This window comes from Ictidomys tridecemlineatus, unplaced genomic scaffold (genome assembly GCF_052094955.1).
Source record: "Ictidomys tridecemlineatus isolate mIctTri1 unplaced genomic scaffold, mIctTri1.hap1 Scaffold_45, whole genome shotgun sequence".
NCBI lineage: Eukaryota > Metazoa > Chordata > Mammalia > Rodentia > Sciuridae > Ictidomys > Ictidomys tridecemlineatus.
In genome coordinates this window covers 942,146-962,489 of record NW_027522913.1, presented here as the reverse complement: position 1 = coordinate 962,489, position 20,344 = coordinate 942,146, and the positions used below count along the sequence as shown (strand labels likewise).

The following is a 20,344-nucleotide window of genomic DNA, read 5'->3' as shown; positions in this document are numbered from 1 at the left end:
TTGCAGCTGCAGCTCTAGATGCCCATGCCCTCCCCTGCTCCAGACTGATATACACTGAGAACTGGATTCTGGCAGTGAGAGAGGAGTCTGGGTCCAGCTGGCCCTTTTCTCAGTGTCCCTGGAGCCTGGAGTGTCTCTCCTTTTGAAAAGGGGTAGGTATGCTATTCCAGTGCTCCCCTGTCAGAAGGACTTGCGCTAGTCTCCTGCTGCCTCATTTCTACTCACAGTCCTCAGAGACTCTCCCTGTGGGTATAAGGTGCTCATTCTTCCTAGGCCCAGTTGTCCTCAGCTTCCTGTTCTTGCCATCCCCAATGGCTCTTCTCAACTCATGTGATTGTCCCACTGCAGGGTGGGGAATTGGGGATTCTGAGACAGAGGATGACAGTATTGTTCTGGGGACATAAGAATGGTTCTGAGTCTCAGAATTCTCAGTTAGGAGCTAGCTCTGTAGAACCAAGCCCCTTTGGAGAGGCTTCCAAGATCTTAAGAACACTGCCTCCTCTAGAAATATATGGGGAGGACAGTATTTCCTACGTCAGCTCTCTCCAGGAATTGGGAAAGACTCCTTTCTCCTAGTAGAATATATGCTATCACAGACTCACTGACCTGGAAGGGATATTCTAGTTCCTTCTGTTGATCACTTAGTAGAGGTACAGAGAGGGAGTTTTTCTTGCATAAAGCACACAGCAACTTTGTATAAATTCTGTGTCCTGGGACTTTAACAATATTAGCCAAGACCTGGGAGGACGAGACATTTTAAAACACCTGGCATGATGTGAGCCTGAAACTGGATGGTGGTTTTTTAGGCAATTTTAATTCTCTCCATCCAAGTTCTTAGAATGCCTGACATGGACAGTCCAATATGGGGCAGCAGAGACCAGATATGGGGAGCTGAGAGCTGGAAAGAGTTGAAGCTCTTCATGGGGGAGGCTAGACATCCAGTGGCAGGCTGCAGGGGTTGTTACAGAAGGAGGGATGCAGGGATACAACTCTGGTTCTGCATTCCTGCAGTGTTAGTTTTCCATCATCCTAACAAACACCAGAAATAATGAACTAATATGAATAAAAGGTCTCTTCTTCCTTTCAGGTGTCTACATTTTGGTCCATGAGCAGTTGACTACATCACTTTGACCCTGAAGTAATGGAGTCTATCATGTTGGGCAGCACATGGTAGAGAGGTTCTGCCCACCTCATGGCAGGTAAGGGTAAGAGGAAAAGAGAGAGGAATGGGGACTCCATTAACTCCTTGAAGGGCACACTATGACTGGAGACCTTCCAAAAGCCCCAGGTCTTAAAGGTTTTGCCATCTCAACACAGCCATAAAGCCAGACTGCAACATCAAAGATCCTTCTACCTGCACTCTCTGCTCTACTTCCTGCTCCAGAACTTGAGATGGCTTTTAAAAAACTTGTAAAAACAGACAAAAGTTAGAAACTGTGCAATGTTAGCAAAACAGAATCTTACAGTGTTTTGGTTTTTTATTACAATAATATTTCATGAGAGTGTTCATGTTTTTGCCATAGGACTGTAGACAAGGGGCCTGGAAGGAAATGAAAAAAAATTTCATCCAAGACTTTCAAATCAGAATTAAGCTGGTTTGCCACATCACGTCCACAAGGAAGATGTATTCAAAGGCAAAGACTAATCATAATTTTGTTCACAAATCTCAATTTAAAGGAGTCCTATGTAAGAAAAACACTTAGAAATTATATCCTTGCATGGACTTCAAAAGTTGATCTTACAATTTTTTTTTAAAAAAAAATAGATAATTAAAAATATTTTGTCCAGCAGAGCTGGACATCAGGCTAGCTGCTACTGTAACTTGGATCATTTATCTCCAGTCACATTTCAGCTAATTGCTGCATGGAACCATGTGATGATGCTTTGGACCCCAAGCACACTTTGTATTGTTTGGGATCCAGATTGGAGTCATGGAAGACAGAGTGTTGGACATGCACTACTCCTACCTAATGGATTCTTAACATCTTCAAATATACTTGGAGAACATTATTGAAAATGTCCACATCCTTCAGCCCCAGCCATGGATGGAAATTGCCACCCACTTGGACAAGATGTCCCTTATAATTACAAGTAATGCCAAACCCATAGTTTCTCCAGAAGCCAGTTTTTGAGTAAAAGGAAAAAAAAATGGTTGTCTCTGGGAACTTTCCCATCATAAATAATCTTTCAATCATACTGTCTAAAGATGATTGTGGAATATGTTTATTGGCCCCAAACTCTATTTGCTCAACACTGTTGCAGGAGTTCCATGGTAAACACCAGGTCAACTTCACAGAAGAAGTGCAAAGATTTATTATGAAATGGGAAGATCTTACCCTGAGGGCCAGAATAATTTAAAATTCTGAAGACGAAGGCAAAACCTTCAGATCACCTTTAGGGTACTTCCTGCTATAATTTCTCATCAGTTCCACTAGTTTGGCCTTATCAGGGTTGGAATCAGAATTAAAAAGTAGTACAACCACTTTGGCGTGCTGACTTGGGGTGGGACATGTCTTTCCTAAGTTTTCCAGAAACCTCACAAACATGTCAAAATGTCCAGATAATGGCACCAGTATATGACATTTTCATCTTTGACCTCTTTGTGTTTGTTCTTGGATCCAGGGAACTAGAAGGGAAAAAGCTACTTCAGGGAATTGGAGAGGAAGAACAGGTATCCAGACTTCTGGTTGATTCTGTTGGCCAGCTCCTGAGTTTCTAGTTCCTCATGCTCCACTAACTGGATCTTGCTGAAAATATTCTGTAGGTCTGCATGCCTCCTCACAGCAACTGACATCTTTCCTTTATACTTCCTGTGTACAAGCAGTAGGTTCAGAATGTACTCTGCCCCATACATGGGATTCACCACAGGGCGATAGCCACTCCAGATCTCCTTGAAGTCCATGATGCATATCCGGGTCTTGGTGGTGGCCTTGATCATTTCTACTACCTACATGATAATGTCAACCAAGGCTTCTATCTAGGCTGAGTCCATTCTTCTTGGGAGGGAGGGGTACAGGGTGGCTAACGGTCCACAGCCAAACACAAATTCTTCCCAGTCAGAAATTCTCATTGCAGAACTTCCTCTTGAGGGCAGAACTGAAACCTCATGAAGGAAGCAGGAATTCCTATGCATGGTCCTCTACGCATCTATGTGTTGCTGTATTTGCTCATTAGGATGATTTCTCAGTGGATCTGAATTGTGTGATAACTCTGCTCTGTAATTTGGCAACTGAGAATGTAGCTGTGCAGTTTGTACTGGTATCTTGGGTTTTTGTTCAGGGTGAGCATGATAGCTTAGTGAATCTTACTGTTCTGGAGATCTCAGATGTACACCTTCTTGTTCTGTTCAGAATGCTCATTAAAAAAAAGCTGATATATCTCACAAGACCCAAAACATTTCTGTAGTGCTCAGTCCTGTCTGCCTGAAGAGCAGGGACTCAATGATATTTAAACTCCTCAGGAAACTCTTCAGATGATCTCTGTTGATGTAAAGATCATCATCTACTTCCAGATCACTGTCCAAGCAGTGCTCAAGCATATACTCGAGTATCATGAAAGTCTTCTGGGGTGGGTAAGTGCCATCCACACCCCATAGTGGCACAATTGGAAATGGTACAGGTGTGTCTTAACACTCACTAGAGAAAAACTCCACTTTCCCAGAAATTGTTTTAGGTCGTATTCTGAAGGCAGCCACAGCAGGAGTCTGAAGTATTTCTGGGTGGTCATGACTCCCACAAAGAGAAGTTTCCTGTCATGCGAGGCTGCCACTGGGCCAAGCCTTGTGGTCATAGCTGTGCCCTACAGACATTTTCTTGTGCCCCACAGGCTTGGGATCCTTTTGCCCACCAGCAGTCCTTCAGGCTAGTATGGCACCACTAACCCACTGGTTTCAGCTCTGAAGCACGGGGTAGGACAAGCCTGTGTGGCCAGCCCAAAGCCCAGCAGGAGTCAGATATGAGGCAACAAGCAGAGCTAGGCTTGCTAACTTGCCTGGAGCGATGCCCACACCAATCTGCCTATAGGGCCACTTTTACCGCCTATGTTCAGAAGCCCTCCCACCACAGCTCCCAGCGGCAGAGACTGGTTGCCCTCATGCTAGGAAGCCTGGTCACACCTTGCCCATGGCAACCCTGGAGCTGATAACAGGCCTGGTGCCAAAGCTTCATTATGCACACCTGCCTGCACAACAGTGACCTGCTCCTTTAAGAAGGGAACATGCCCTGCTCATGCAAGCTGCCTCTCCTGAGCAAGGCCACCATGACTATTCAAGCTTTGGCAAAGAAGTGTGGGGCCAATGAAAATTCATTGGCAATGGCACCTGCTCAGAGATCTTGGCCCTGTCCTTATGGTGCCCCGGCAGGCTCCACCCCTGTTCTCCATGTGGCCTAGACTGCTGCTGCTGCTGGTGCACATGGCTCACCATTGCCCTTTGATTTATTTTGAGTTAATTTTTGTGCAATGTTAGAAATAGGGTCTAGTTTTATTTTTCTACATATTCCACTATGACTTTCTATCATGCTGTTTCTGTGATAGAGTCAGAAGCTTATGGGGACCTGTGAAGCCATGAGCCAAAAATTAATCTGCCCTCCTATAACTTGTTCCTGTCACGTAAAATGGTCACAGTAAAGAAGATCTGACCACCACAAATGGGACAGTTGCAGAGCACATTAGTGTTTCTTGTAGTTCTGCCCAGCATGAAATACTGAGGGGAGTCCTAAGAATTAAGAAGGGTAAGAGATGGGAACTTGAGAACCTGGGAAATTAATATCTCTGCTAAAGGTACTTACATAGCTGAACATAAATCCTAACAATGACATATCCTTGTATTTTAGTTTCTAACATATTATATTATAAATTAAAAACAGGAGAAAAAATTTCATAGTTTGAATCAATAATGGAAATGAACACAGAAATTCCAGTGTGCACATCATAATTGTGACAACAGCATCATAAACAATAAGGAAGAGATGAGGGTAGGAGGAGAGGGAATGTGGTAATAGAACTCAGGCATATGTTGGTATTGATGTAAAACACATAGAAACCACTATAAAAATAAATTTCAAATATAGATAAAAGGATATAAAAGGTAACAAAAGTGGTATGATAGGGAATAAATAAACCAATCAAAATGGAAGCTGCTAGTGGAGCAGTGAGGAACCTAAAACAAAGGAAAAAACACATGTAAAAAAACAGCCCATTGGCAGAAGTCTTTCATTATCTGTGATGACATTAGATGGAACAGATGAGTCTTGGTTTCTAAATACCTAAGAAGCCTGCATCCACACAAAGTTTCACACAATTTCTCTACAATATTGCATTAGGGAGATAAGCTTGGGTTTGATGGATTCTCTTCTAACAGAAACAATGCACCTGGTAACACAAACTTGACCTGCCATGACTTCCCATGCTCTGTCAACGCCATCAATCTGAGACACAGGACAGGACACCTTTTGGCACAACTGGCACAGAATGAGGCTGGACACCCTTGCAATAGGCTCTCCAGTGACAGAAGATTTGGAGTCCTCAGGAGGTGGGCTGATACTCTGTGAAACCTAAACAAGAAAGGAGCAGTGGAGGGGCATTCAGAGGAATCCAGGAGAGAAGCTGGGGTTGTACAGAGTTCAGGAGTGAGGCCAGTCCTGGGAGTGAACAGGAGGAATGGGCATCAGGAGAGTTTAAACTTTGTCTGAGGTTGCAGTAACCACATTCTGAGGGTCAGACTAACACAGGGTCACCCCCAGGACACTGGCAAGAGCCAAAGCACAAGAGGACCTCACCTGTAAAATGCACTGAAGGAGGCTGATTGTATGTGTAAGCATGGCAGACCATGCTGGTTGAATTTCCTTAGGGAGAACATGCTAAGGTCCAGATGCTGTAGGAGAGAGCACAGTGTGAGAAGATGGGGCTCCTAGGAACTATTTCCTTCTCCCAGCATGACTGCATGTGCCTCCTGCTAATCTCAGAGGACTATTTATCACTGTCCAGAAGTCATCCCTGGGAAGGCTTCTCTATCCTAGGGTCCTCTAAAGATACCTACACAGTTTTCTCTGGCATTTCCTCCCACCTCTAGCCATACATACCTTTCCTTAGAAAGAATTTCCTATGTGGTCTTGCATGAGGGAGGGGGGCACATGGTCACTTCTCCCTCCACCCTGGCTAAGGCTGTATACAACTCCCAGAAATCCAGAAGAAATGGGTCTCCCGCCATCAGGGGCGAGTCTCCTCTACACTGCTGCAGTTGTATAAGATCTCCACTCCTATACCCAGGTGGGAGGCGTGTCTTGCCTGGAGGGGCGAGTCCCCTCTACCCTGGCTGCTACAGTATATGAAGGTCTTCCCACTAGAGGGGGAAGTCTGCTGTACCCTGGCAGCAGCAGTATAGGAGCTCCCCCTGACATCCAAATGGGAAGGATCTCCCGCCTAGAGTGGTGAGTCCCCTCTACCCTGGCTGCAGCTGTGTATGAGCTCCCCAGACACCCAGATGAGAGGCATCTCCCATATGGAGGGGTGAGTCCTCTCTAACCTGGCTGCGGCAGTATACAAGCCAGGTGGTAGAGGTCTCCCACATGGAGGGCAAGCAACCTCTACCTCTATATGAGCACCCCAACACCCAGTGAGAGGGCTCTCCTGCCTGGAGGGGCGAGTGGCCTTCTACCCTGGCTGGGGAAGTATTCTAGCTCACCCCAACTCCCAAGTGGGAGGGCTCTCCCACCTGGAGGGGCCAGTCACCTCTACTTTGGCTGGTGCCACATAAGGGCTCCCAGGCACTCTGGTTGGAGGTGACTCCCATCTAGAGGGGCAAGTACTCTATCCTGGCTGCGGGAGTATATGAGCTCCCCCTGACACCCAAATGGAAGGGGTCTCCTGCCTGCGATGGTGTAGGGGCTCCCCTAGACACTCAGGTGGGAGGGGTCTCCCGCCTGGAGGGGTGAGTCCCCTCTACCATGGCTGCAGCGGTATATGAGCTCCCCCCTTGACCCAGGTGGGAGGGGTCTCTTACCTGGAGGGGCGAGTCCCTGCTACTCTGGGTGCAGTGGTATATGAGCTACCCCCAACATCAGGATGGAGGGGTCTCCTGCCTAGAGGGTCGAATCCCCTCTACTTTTGCTGCAGCGGTGTAGAAAATCCCCCAGACACCTAGATGGAGAGGTCTCTCGCATGGAGGGGCAAGTACCCTCTATCCTGGCTGTGGTGGTATCTGAGTATGCCGGACACATGGGGGAAGGAGTCTCCCGCCTGGAGGCGCCAATCACCTCTACCCTGGCTAAGGTGGTATACAAAATTCCAGTGACACCCAGGTGGGAGGGGTTTCCTCCCTGGAGGGGCAAGGCCCGTCTACCCTCTCTGCAGAGGGTATAAGAGTTCACTCAGACACCCAGGTGGAAGGGGTCTCCCGCCTGAAGGGGCAAGTACCCTCTACCTGGCTGCGGGGGTATATGAGCTCTGCGCGATGCCCAGATGGGAGAGGTCTCTTGCCTGGAGATGTGAGTCCTCTCTACCACATGGGGCAGTATGCTAGCTCCCCAACACCCAGTTGGAAGGGGTCTACAGCCTGGAGGAGCGAGTCCCTGCTACCCTGGCTACAGCTGTATACAAGCCCACCCACCACACACAGGTGAGAGGGGTCTCCCTGCTTGAGGTTAGAGTCCCCTCTACCCTGGCTAAGGCTGAATACAAGATCACCTTGACACCAACGTGGGAGAAGTCTCATGCCTGGAGGAGCTAGTCTCCTCTATTGGGGCTACAGCGGTATAAGAGCTCACCACGACACACAGTGGGGAAGGATCTTCTACCAGGAGGGGTAAGACCGCTCTACCTTGACTGCAACAGTATACAAGCTCCTGAAGACACCCAGGTAAGAGGGGTCTCCCGCCTGGAAGGGCAAGTTTCCTCTACCCTGGCTGCAGGGGTACAAGAGCCCCCTCTGACACCCAGAAAGGAAGGGTCTCCCGCCTGGAGGGGCGAATCCCCTCTACCCTGGCTGCAGAGGTATAAGAGTTCCCCCAGGCACCCAAGTGGGAGGGGTCTCCTGCTTTGAGGAGCAAGTGCACCCTATCCTGGCTGTGGAGGTATATGAGCTTCCCAGTCACCAAGGTGGGAGGGGCCTCTTCCCTGAAGGGGCGAGTCCCCTCTGCCCTGGCTGCATAAAAGCTCTTCCCCAATACCCAAATGGGAGGGGTCTCCCGCCTGAAGGGGCTAGTCCTCTCTTCCCTGGGTGTGGTGGTATACTAGCTTTCACTGACACCCAGGTGGGAAGGGTGACACCCTTCCTGGAGAAGCTAGTCCCCTCGATCCTGGCTGAGGCAGTATACAAACTCCCCCCAAACGCAGATGGGAGGGATCTTTCACTTGGAGGGGCGAGTCCTGTCTACCCTGGCTGCTAGGTATAAGAGATCCCCATGACACCCTGGTGGGAGGTGTCTCCTGCCTGGAGGGGCAAGTACCCTCAACCCTGGCTTCAGGGGTATATGGTATATCCCACTCATACACTCAGGTGGGAGGGGTCTCCCGCCTGAAGGGAAAAATCCCCTCTATCCTGGAGGCAGAGGTATAGGAGCCCCTCAGACACCCAAGTAGGAGGGGTCTCCCGCCTAGAGGGGAGAGTCCCCTCTACCCTGGCTAAGGTTGTATACCAACTTCCCAAGACACCCAGGTGGGAGGGGTCTCCTGCCTTGAGAAGTGGGTCCTCACTACCCTGGCTTCAGCGGTACATGGGATCCCCCACCCAGACACCCAAGTGGGAGTGGCCTCCTGCCTTTAGGAAAGAGTCCCCTTTACCCTGGTGGCAGGAATATAGGAGCCCCTCAGACACCCATATGGGAGGGGTCTCCTGCCTGGAGGGGCAAGTCCCCTCTAGCCTGGCTGAAGCTTTATAGGAGCTCTCCTGGACACCCAGATGGGAGGGGTCTCTCGAGTGGAGGGGCGAGTCCCCTCTACCCTCACTGAGTCTGTTTTATGCACCCCCGACACCCAGGTGAAGGGGGTCTCTGGCCTGGAGGGGCAAGTCCCCTTTACCCTGGCTGCAGCAGTATATGACCTCCTCCCAACACCTAGGTGGGAGGGGGCTTCTGCCTCGAGGTGCTACTACCCTCTACCCTGGCTTTGACTGTATAGGAGCTCTCTCTCTCTGACACCTAAGTGAGAGGGATCTCTCGACTGGAGGGGTGAGTCCCCTCTACCCTGGCTGCAGTGGTATATTAGCTTTTACTGAAACCCTGTTGGAAGGGGTCTCCTGCCTGGAGGGGTGAGTCCCCTCTACCTTGGTTGTGTCGATATAAGAACTCCCCCTGAAACCCAGGTGGGAGGAGTCTTCCGCCTAGAGGGGCGAGTTGCCTCTACCCCAGCTGCAGCTATATATGAGCCCCCCTCCCAGACACCCATGTGGGAGAGGACTCCTTCCTGGAGGGGCTAGTCCCCTCTACACTGGCTAAGGCCGAATACCTTAGGTGGGAGGGGTCTTCTGCCTGGAGGCGCTAACCCCCACTACCCTGGCTCTGCTGTATAGCAGCTACCGAGACAACCAGGTATGAGGAGTCTGCCGCCTGGAGGGTAGCATCCCCTCTACCCTGCATGCGGCGGTTTAGGAGCTCCCCTGGATATACAGGTGAAAGGGGTCTCTGGCCAAGAGGGGTGACTCCCTTCTACCCTGGCTGCAGCCGCATAGGAGCCGGTCCAGGACACCCAGGTGGGAGAGGTCTTCTGCCTGGAGGGATGAGGCCCCTCTACCTTGACTGCAGAAGGTATATGAGCTCCCTCAGACACCCAGAACAGAGGGATCTCCTGCCTAGAGGGGCGAGTTCCCTCTACCCTCGTGGTGGCAGTATATGAGTCCCCCCCATTCCCAAGTGGGAGGGGTCTTTTGCTTGGAGCAGCGAGTCTCCTCTACCTTGGCTGCTGGTTTATAGTAGCTTCCCCTGGCACCCTGGTGGGAGGGGTCTCCCACCTGGAGGGGCAAGTACCCTCAACTGAGTTGCGGTGGTATATGTGCTCTCCCTGACACCCAGGTGAGAAGGGGCTCCCGCCTGGAGGGGCGAGTTTTCTCTATCCTGGCTAAGTTGGTATACAATTTTCCCCTGACACCTAGGTCAGAGTGGTCTTCTGCCTGGAGAGGCGAGTCTCCTCTACCTTGGCTTTGGAGGTATAGTAGCTCACCACTACACTCAGGTTGGAGCAGTCTCTCACTTGGAGGGGTGAATCCTCTCTATTTTGTCTGGTGCCATATGAGAGTTCTTAGGACACCCAGGTGTCCCTGGCTGCAGCAGTATTCAAGTTCTCCTCCAACACCCAAGTTAGAGGGGTCTACCAACAGGAGGGGCGAGTCCCCTCTACCCTGGCTGCAGAGGTATAGGAGCTTCACAATACACACAGGTGGGAGGGTTCCCCTACTGGAGGGGCGATTCCCTGCTACCCTGGCTGCAGCCATATATGACCCCTCCCACCGGGCACCCAGGTGTGAGTGGTCTGACGCCTGAGAGGCAAGTCCCCTCTACCAAGGCTAAGGCAGAATACAATCTGGGAAACCTAGGTGGGAGAGCTATGTTGTCTGGAGGAGCTAGTCCCCTTTCTCTGGATATGGCAGTGTATGAGCTCCCACAGACACCCAGGCGGGAGTGGTCTCCTGCATGGAAGAGGGAGTCCCCTCTACCCTGGCTGTGGCTGTATGCAAGCTCCCCCTGGCACCATGGTGGGAGGGGTCTACTGCCAGGAGGGGCAAGTACCCTCTACACTGGCTGCGGTGGTATATGAGCTCTCCCCAACACACAGGTGAGAGAGGTATCCCGCCTGGAGGGGTAAATACTCTCTACCCTGGCTAAGGTGGTATACAAGCTCCCCCCACACATACACCCTGATGGGAGTGGTCTCCCCCCTGGAGGTGGTGATATAGGACCCCCTGTCTGTGGTGATATAGGACCTCCCCCTGACACCCAGTTGGGAAGTGTCTTCCTCCTGGAGCAGAGAGTCCCCTCTACCCTGGCTTCAGAGATATACAGGTTCCCCCAGACATCCAGGTGGGAGGTGTCTCCCGCCTGGAGGGGCAAGTCCCCTCATGCCTAGCTAAGGCGGTATACAAGCTCCCCTAGAAACACAGGTGGGAGGGGTCTCCCGCCTGGAGTGGTAAGTCCCCTCTACCCTGCCCGCAGCTGTATATGGGCTCCCCTGACGACAAGGTTGTGAGATCTCCTGCCTAGTGAGGCGAGTCCCCGCTATCTTGTCTGCAGAAGTATAAGAGCAGCCCCCTCATAGCCAGATAGGAGGGGTCACCTACCTGGAGGGGCGTGTCCACTGTACCCTGGCTGCCGCAGTGTAGGAGCTCCCATGACAACCAAGTGTGAGGAGTCTCTAGCCTGGAGCTAGAGTCCCCTCTACACAGCCTGCAGCAGTATAGAAGTTTCCCTTAATACCCAGGTGGAAAGGGACTCCTGCCTGGAGGGGCGAGTCCCTGCTACCCTGGCTGCGGTGGTATATGAGCTCCCCTGGACACTCAGGTGGGAAGGGTCTCCTGCCTGAAGGTGCGAGTCTCCCCTCTACCCTGGTTGGGGCATCATATTAGCTCCCTCAGATACCAAGTTGGGAGGGTCCTCCCACCTGGAGAGGCAAGTCCCCTCTATCCTGGCTGTAGAGTTATATGATTTCCCCCAGACACCCAGGTGAAAGGGGTGTCCTGCCTTGAGGGGCGAGTCCCTGCTACCCTTGCTGCAGCTTTATATGTGGCCCCTCCCCACACCCAAGTGGGAAGGGTCTCTTGCCTAGAGGGGAGAGTCTGCTCTACCCTGGCTGTGGCAGGATTAGAGCTCCACCTGAAAACCAGGTGAAAGGGGTCTCCCTCCTGGAGGGGCCAGTCCCTGCTACCCTGGCTGCAACTTTATACCTGACCCCCAACACCCAGATGTGAGTGGTCTCTGGCCTGGAGGAGCAACTCTCCTCTACCCTGGCTGCAGCGGTATATGAGCCCCCCCTGACACCCAGGTGGAATGGGTCTTCCACTTGGAGGGGCAAGTCCGCTCTACACTGGCTGCAGTGGATACAAGCTCTCCCAGACACCCAGGTGGGAGGGGTCTCCTGCATGGAGGGGTGAGTCCCCTCTACCATGGCTATGGTGTTATAGGAGCTTCCACGCATACCCAGGTGGGAGGGGTCTCCCACATGGAGGGGCGAATCCCCTCTAGCCTGGGCTGCTGTGGTTTAGGAGCTCCCATGACAACCAGGTTTGAGGAGTCTCCCGGCTCGAGGGTAAAGTACTCTCTACCCGGCCTTTGGTGGTTTTGGAGCTCTCCTGGATACCCAGGTATAAGGGGTCTCACACCTGGAGGGGCGAATCACTTCTACCCTGACTGTGACAATATAAGAGCGTCCCCTGACACCAGGTGGGAGGGGTCTCCCTCCTGAAGGGGCGAGTTCCCTCCACCCTGGTTGCAGAGGAATAGGAGCTCCTCCCTCAACACTCAGGTAGTGGGAGGGGTCTCCCCCCTGGAAGGGCGAGTCCCCTCTACCATGGCTGTGGTGGTATAAGAGCTCCCCCTGATACACAGAGGGGAAGGGTCTCCAGCCTGAAGCAGCAAGTCTCCTCTATCATAGCTGGGGAGATATACAAGCTCCACCAGACACCCAGGTGGGAGGTGCCTCCCACTTGGAGGGGCAAGTTCCCTATTCCCTGGCTAAGGCGGTATATAAGCTCCCCCCAAACACAGTTGGGAGGCATGTCCCTCCTGGAGAGGCGAGTCCCCTCTACCCTGCCTGCAGCAGTACATGAGCTCCCCTACCCTGACATACTTGTGGGAGGGGTCTCCCGCCTGGAGGGGTGAGTCTTCTCTACCTTGGCTGGAGCGGTATACTAGCCCCCCCATACCAAGGATGGAGGGGTCTCCTGCTTTTAGGGGTGAGTCCCCTCTACCCCAGCTATGGTATAGGAGCTCTCCCCAGACATGGAGGTGGGAGAGGTCTCCAGCCTGGAGAGGCGAGTCCCCTCTACCCTGGCTACAGAGACATAAGCATTCCCCAAGACACCCTGGTTGGAGGGGTCTTTCGCCTGGGAGGAGAGAATCCCCTCTACCCTGGTTTCAGAGGTATATGAACTCCCCCCATACCAAGGTGGGAGAGGTCTCTTGCCTGGAGGGGCGAGTCCCCTCTACCCTGGCTGGGGCTGGTTACAAGCTTCCCCTGACAACCAGGTGAAAGTGGTCTCCCTTCTGGAGGGGCGATTTTCTGCTACCCTGGATGCAGCTGTTTGGGAGTCCTCCCCCACACACACACAGACACCTAGGTGGAAGTAGTCTTCTTCTTGGAGGAGCAAGTCCCAACTACCCTGGCTGTAGCATTATATTAGCTCCCCTACCCTGACACTCCTGTGAGACGGGTCTCTTCTCTACTCTCCCTGGGGTGGTATACTAGCTCACATCAACACCAAGATAGAAGGGGTCTCCTGCCTTTAGGGAGATCTTAGCTGCTGAAGTATAGGAGCTCTCCCCAGACACCCAGGTGGGAGGGATCTCCTACCCAGAAGGGCAAGTCCCCTCTCCCCTGGCTGTGGCAGTATAGGAACTCCCGCTTCACTCAGGTTACAGGGGTCTCCCGACTGGAGGTGTGAGTCCCCTCTACCCTGGCTGCGGCGGTATAAGAGCTCCCCCTGACACTCAGGTGAAAGGGGTCTCCTATGGAGGTGTCAGTATCCTCTACCCTGCCTGTAGTGGTATATGAGTTCCTCTCGAAACCCAGGTGGGACAGGTCTCCCACTTGGAAGGGTGAGTCCCTTCTACCCTGGCTGCAGCCATATATGAGCTCCCCCAGAAACCCAGGTGGGAGTCGTCTTCCGTTGGGGGGCCAGTCCCCTCCAACCTGGCTGCAGTGCTATAGGAGCTTCTGCCAACACCCAGGTGGGAGGGATCTCCTGCCTAGATTGGCGAGTCCCCTTTACCCGGACTGCAGCAGTGTATAAGCTCACCCGGACACCCAGGTGGAAGGGTTCCCACCTGAAGAGGCTAGTCTCTTCTACCCTTGCTGTGGTGGTATACTAGCGTTCCCTGACACCCAGGTGGAAGGGGTGTCCTGCCTTGTGAGGCGAGTGCACCCTACCCTGGCTGCAGAGGTATAAGAGCCCCCACACACACACCCAGGTGGGAGAGGTGTCCCACATGGAGGGGCGAGTCCCCTGTACCCAGGCTGCTCCAGTATACAAGCTCCCCATGACACCGAGGTGGAGGGGTGTCCTGCCTAGAGGGGTGAATCTCCTCTATCCTGGCTAAGGTGGTATACACGCTCCATGCAACACCCAGTCAAGAGGAGTCTCCTGCCTGGATAAGCGAATCCCCACTACTCTGGCTGCAGCAGTATACAAACTCCCCACCACCACCACCACCACACCCAGGTGGGAAGGGTTTCCGGCCTGGAGCGCGAGTCTTTTCTACCCTGGCTGCTGTGGTATAGGAGCTACCCATGAAAACCAATTTAGAGGGATCTCCCGCCTGCAGGGGTGTGTCTTCTCTTCCCTGGCTAGAGTGGTATATTAGCTCCCCCCCCACCACACACACCAAGGTGTGAGAGGTTTCCCCACCTTGAGTGGCAAGTCTCCTCTACCCTGGCTGCTGCAGTATAGAAACTCTCCCGCCAACACCCAGGTTAGAGGGGTCTCCTGACTGGAGGGGCAAGTCCCCTCTACCCTGGCTGCGGGGGCATAAGAGCTTGCAGACACCCATATTGGAATGGTCTCCTGCCTAGAGAGGCAAGTTCCCACTATTCTGGCTAATGTGATATACAAGATCCTACGGATACTCAGGTTGGAGGGGTCTCCCGCTGGAGGAGCCAGACACCTCTAATCTGATTGAAGCGGTATACTACCTCCCCCAGACACCCTGGCTGCAGCGGTAAAAGAGGGGTCTCCCCTCTATCCTGACTGCAGCCGTATAAGAGCTTTCCCCAACTCCAAAGTGGAAGGGGTCTTTGGCCTAGAAGGGCAAGTTCCCTCTAGCCTGGCTGTGGCAGTATCTGAGCTCCCCCAATTCCCAGGTGGGAGAGGTCTCCCGCCTAGAGGGGTGAGTCCTTTCTACCCTGGCTTCAGTGGGATATGAGCTCCCCCTGACTCCTAGGTGAAAGGGGTCTCCGCCTGAAGGGATAAGTCCACTCTACCCTGACTGCGGCAGTAATGGAGCCCCGGGCCGCCCTCAACACCCAGGTGGGAGAGTTCTCTTGCCTAGAGAGGTGAGTCCCCTCTACCCTGGCTGAAGTGGGATATGAGCTTCCCCAGACACACAGGTGAAAGGTGTCTCCCACCTGGAGAGTGGAGACCCTGTTACCCTGGCTACAGTGGTATAGGAGCTCCCCCCCCAACACACACACACTCAGTTGGGAGGTATCTCCTGCCTTGAGGGGTGAGTCCGCTGTATCCTGGCTAAGGCTGAATACAAGCTCACCTAGACACCAAGTTGGGAGTGGTCTTCCGCCTGAAGGAGAGAGTCTCCTCTACCCTGTCTGCTGAGCTATAGGAGCTCATAGGGACACACAGGTGAAAGGAGTCTTCCGCTTGGAGAGGAGGGGCAAGTCTGCTCTACCCTGGTCGCAGAGGTAAAGGAGCTCCCCCACACACACATAGAGGCATAGAGGTGGGAGGGGTCTCCGGACTGGAAGGGTGAGTTCATTCTACCCTGTCTGCAGAGGTTTAAGAGCTCCTGGAGTCACCCAGATGGGAGGTGTCTCCAGCCTGGAGGGGCCAGTCCCCTTAACCCTGGCTGCAGCAGGATACAAACTCCCCCCAAAAACCCAGGTGGGAGGGGCCTCCCGCCTGGACATGAAGGCCCCTCTACCCTAGCTGAGGCGGTGTATCAGCTCACCAAGACACCCAGGTGGGAGGGGTCCCTCACCTGGAGGGGCTAGTCTCCTATATCCTGGCTGTGGCAATATATGAGCTCCCCTTGACACCCAGGTTGGAGGGCCTACCAACTGGAGGGGCGAGTCCCCTATACTCTGGCTCTGAGGGTATACAAGCTGCTACAGACACCCAGGTGAAATTGTTTTCCTACCTGGAAGGGAGAGTACCCTCTATCCTGGCTAGGGCAGTATAGGAGCCTGCCCACCAGAAACCCAGGTGGGAGGGGTCTCTTGCCCATAGGGTCGAGTCCCCTCTACTCTGGCTGTGGCAGTAAAGGAACTCCCTGAAACAACTAGATGGCAGTGGTCTCCTGCATGGAGAGGCGAGTCACCTCTACCCTGGCTTCAGCAGGATATGAGCTTCCCCAACACCCAGGTGGGAAGGGTCTACCGCCTGGAGGGGCGAGTCCTTTCTACCCTGGTTGAGGAGGTATAGTACTTCCCTGAGACATCAAGCTTAAAGGGGTCTCCACCTGGAGGGGCGAGTCCCTGCTACCCCGGCTGCAGCTGTATACTAGCCCCAACCCCCCAGACACCAGGTGGGAGAGATCTCTTGCCTGGAGAGGCGAGTTCCCTCTACCCAAGTTGGGGTGGTATACTAGCTCCCCCCGACACCCAGGTTGAAGGGGTCTCTTGCCTGGAGGGGCGAGTCCCCTCTAGCCTGGCTGCAGAGGTATATGAGCTCCCCAACACCCAGGTGGGAGGGGTCTTTTGACTGGAGGTATGAGTTCCCTCTACCCTGGCTGTTGCGGTATAGGAGCTAACCCCAATACCCAGGTTGGAGGGCCTTCGGCCTGGAGGCGCAAGTCTCTTCTACTTTGGCTGGTGCCATATAAGAACTCTCAGGACTCCCAGGTGGGAGGGGTCTCCCTCCTGTAGGGGCGACTCCCATGTACCCTGGCTGAGGTGGTAATTGAGCTCTCCCTGAAACCCAGGTACGAGCAGTCTCCCGACTGGAGGGGTGAGTCCCTGCTACCCTGGCTGCAGTGGATACGAGGCCCCCCACCCCATAACACCCAGATGGGAGGGGGTCTTCCCCCTGGAGGAACGAGTCCCCTCTACCCTGGCTGTTGTGGTAATTAAGCTCTACCTGACACCCAGGTAGGAGGGATCTCCCAACTGGAGAGATGAGTCTCTGCTACTCTGACGGCAGCAGTATAGGAGCCCCCACATGACACCCAGGTGGGAGGGGTCTTCGGCCTGGATAGGGGAGTCCTCTCTAGCCTAAATGCAGAAGTATAGGATCTCCTACACACATGCCCAGATGGGAGGGACCTCCCCTCTGGAGGGGTGAGTCCCCTCTACCCTTGCTGCAGGGATATAAGAGCCCCCTCCGATACCCAGGAGGGAGGGGTCTCCCGCCTGCAAGCGCAAGTCCCTTCTACCCTGGTTGGGGCGGTATACTAGCTCCCTGACCTACAGGTGGGTGGAGTCTCTAGCCTAGAGAGGCGAGTCCCTGCTTCCCTGGCTGTGGTAGTATATGAGCCCCCCCCCACAGGACACCCAGATGGGAGAGGTCTCTGGCCTGGAAGGTCGAGTCCCCTCTAGCCTGGCTTCAGCAGTATAGGAGTTCCCCCGACACCCATGGGCGAGGCGTCTCCAGCCTGGAGGCAAAAGTCCCCTCTACCCTGGTTGGGGCAGTTTCTAGCCCTCCCATCCAGGTGGGAGGGGTCTCCGGCCTGCAGGGGCAAGGCCCCTCTACCCTGCCTACAGAGTATAGGAGTTCCCCAGACACCCAGGTGAAAGGGGTCTCTAGTCTGGATGGGCGAGTCCCTGCTACCATGGCTGCAGCTGTATAGGAGCCCCCCACTGGATACCCATGTGGGAGGGGTCTCTTTCCTGGAGGAGCCAGTCCCCTCTACCTGGATGCAGAGGTGTAGGAGCTTTCCCTGACACCCAGGTTTGAGGGGTCTTCTGCCTAGAGGGGCAAGTCCTCTCTACCATGGCTGCAGCGCTATAAGAGCTTCCCCAGACACTGACGTGGGAGTGGTCTCCCGAATGGAGGGGTGAGTCCACACTTCCCTGGCTGCTGTGGTATAGGAGCTCCTCTTAGCACCCTGGTGGGAGGGGTCTCCTGCCTGAAGGGGCAAGTTCCCTCTACCCTGGCTATATGGTATAGGAGCTCCCCCCAACACACACCCAGGTGGGAGGGGTCTCCTATCTGGAGGGACGAGTCCCCTCTACCTTGGCTGCAGAGGTATAAAAGCTCCAACCCCCACACCCAGTAAGGGAAGGTTTCCTGCCTGAAGGGACAAGTCCCCTCCACCCTGACTCTTGCAGTATAGGAGCTCCCATAACAACCAATTGTGAGGAGTCTGCTACCTGGAGGGTACAGCCCCCTCTATCCTGCCTGTGGCAGTATAAGAGCTCCCGCAGACACCCAGGTGGAAGGGACCTGACACGTGGAGTGCTGAGTCCCCTCTACCTGGCCGGTATAGGAGCTCCCCCTGAACATCCAGGTGGGAGGGGTCTCCCATATAGAGGGGCGAGTTCCCCTCTACCATAGCTGTGGCGGTATACAACGTCCCCCTGACACCCTGGTGGGAGGGGTCTCCCGCCTTGTACAGCAAGTAACCTTTATCTAGCTTTGGGGATATATAAGCTCCACCAGACACCCAGATGGGAGGGGTTTCCCGTCTGGAAGGCAAGTCCCCTCTACCTTGGATAAGGGAGTATATAAGCTCCTTGGAACACCCAGGTGGAAGGGGTCTCCCTCCTGGAAGGGCAAGTCCTCTCTACCCTGGCTGCTGCTGTATAGGATCTTTCCTGACACCCAGGTGGGAGAAGTCTCCCGCCTGAAGGGTAGAGTCGCCTGGATCCTGCCTGCGAAGGTATAGGAACTCCCCCCTGACACCCAGGTGGGAGGTATTTGCCACCTGGATTGGCGAGTCCCCTCCACCCTGGCTGCGGAGATATAGGAGCTCCTCGCAACACCCAGGTAGGAGGGGATCTCTTGCTTTGAGGGGTGAGTTCCCTCTACCCTGGCTGCACCAGGTTAGGAGCTCCCCCTGACAACCAGATGAAAAGGGTCTCGGCCTGGAGGGGCCAGATCCTGCTACCCTGGCTACAACTGTATATGAGCCTCCAACACACAAACACACATAGGTGGGAGGGGTCTCCTGCCTTGAGGGGGCGAGTCCTCTCTATCCTGGCTAAGGACCCTTTTACCGGCTCCCTCCTGTGACTCACTTCTGTTGCCCTTATGGTGTGGTATCCTGATTCATTCTGGCCTGGGTTCTTCAAATGGATCCTGGTTGCTCACCACACCATCCCAACCTCCACACCACAGGTATCCCCTCACAGTGCCCAATTTTGCCCCTCCTTTGGTCCAGATCCCTCATTGAAGATCTATTCACCTGGGGCAGAGGAGCGGAATTGGCTGGCCTCTGCGCTCTGAATGTTCCCTACGGGAAACAGCCCTGCCACTTGCCTGTATCCCCTTTGCGGCCTGAATCTTGATGCCTGGCAAATTAACAGGCGCCTTGCTCCAACCCAGCCCTGAGAGATCCCCTCCCTTCCCTCCACTGCCCTCTTGCCTTGCATGCTGCCCATATCCCAATCCAGCCTTTCCTATCCCTGACATTTGCATTCCAGTACAAGGGCCTGACCACTCACCTGATCCCCTTATCATGTTCCTTATGTCCCTTGGTGTAGTGTGGAATCTCTTCACATTGGGTCTGACCTAAGGGCCCCTTGCTTGGGCCCACCAGCATGGTCCCCTACGTGCCCCTTGAACTTCCCACTGTATCCTGGACCTCCTGCAGCTCTTTCTAACTTTCACCTTGTGCTTTCCTCTGGCGATCATGTGTCTCCTGATCCTTGGGTCCCTCATCCTGGGTCGGTCTGGTGAATCCCTTGCCACCGCACCTGGTTTGGGTCCTTGCTCTTGCCCCTCTGCACACCTACCATGAACCCCCACTGTGCCCTCCCTTTGCCCTCCTCCTGGCCCCTTTCCTTTGCCAGACCTCCTTTTGCCAGGTCCTTAGCCCTGGTTCTCATCTGGACAAGGACACCTTATGGGAAACAGAGCCGTGTTCCTCAACTAGGCCCCTTGCTCTCCCTGGATGCTTGGTCCTTCACCTGGAACCCTAACACTAGGCAGTGACCCTGGGCCTGCAGCCTGCCTGTGCCCTGCTGGATCCCCTGCCTTCCTTCCCAAGTCTTGTCCACTGTCCTGAGCCCACTGCCCACTGTGTCCTCCTTTGGCCCTCCTTTTGTTCCTGTCCCTGCCAAGCACCCTTTCCTGATCCCTTTCCCAGGATTCACACCCATGCCAAAGGAGTGGACCTGGCCTGTTAGCCCTTCTGGCTCCCTAAGGAAAAAAGTAGCCCTGCCCCTTGCCTGGGCCCTTTGGCCTCCATCAGCCCAGGTCCTACTCCCCAACCCTATCCGTGGACCTGGGCCTTGAGGCTTCCTCCCTGTGCGCCACCATCTACCCTCTCTCCTCTCCCTATCCTCCCCAGCCCTGCTCTGGTCCAGGTGCCTC

At 54.0% G+C, this 20,344-nt stretch overlaps 1 pseudogene; it reads right to left on the bottom strand.

The window, feature by feature from the left end:
- Positions 1-1,805: 1,805 nt before the first annotated feature.
- Positions 1,806-19,571, bottom strand: LOC144373625 (chondroitin sulfate synthase 1 pseudogene; annotated as a pseudogene).
- Positions 19,572-20,344: the final 773 nt, after the last annotated feature.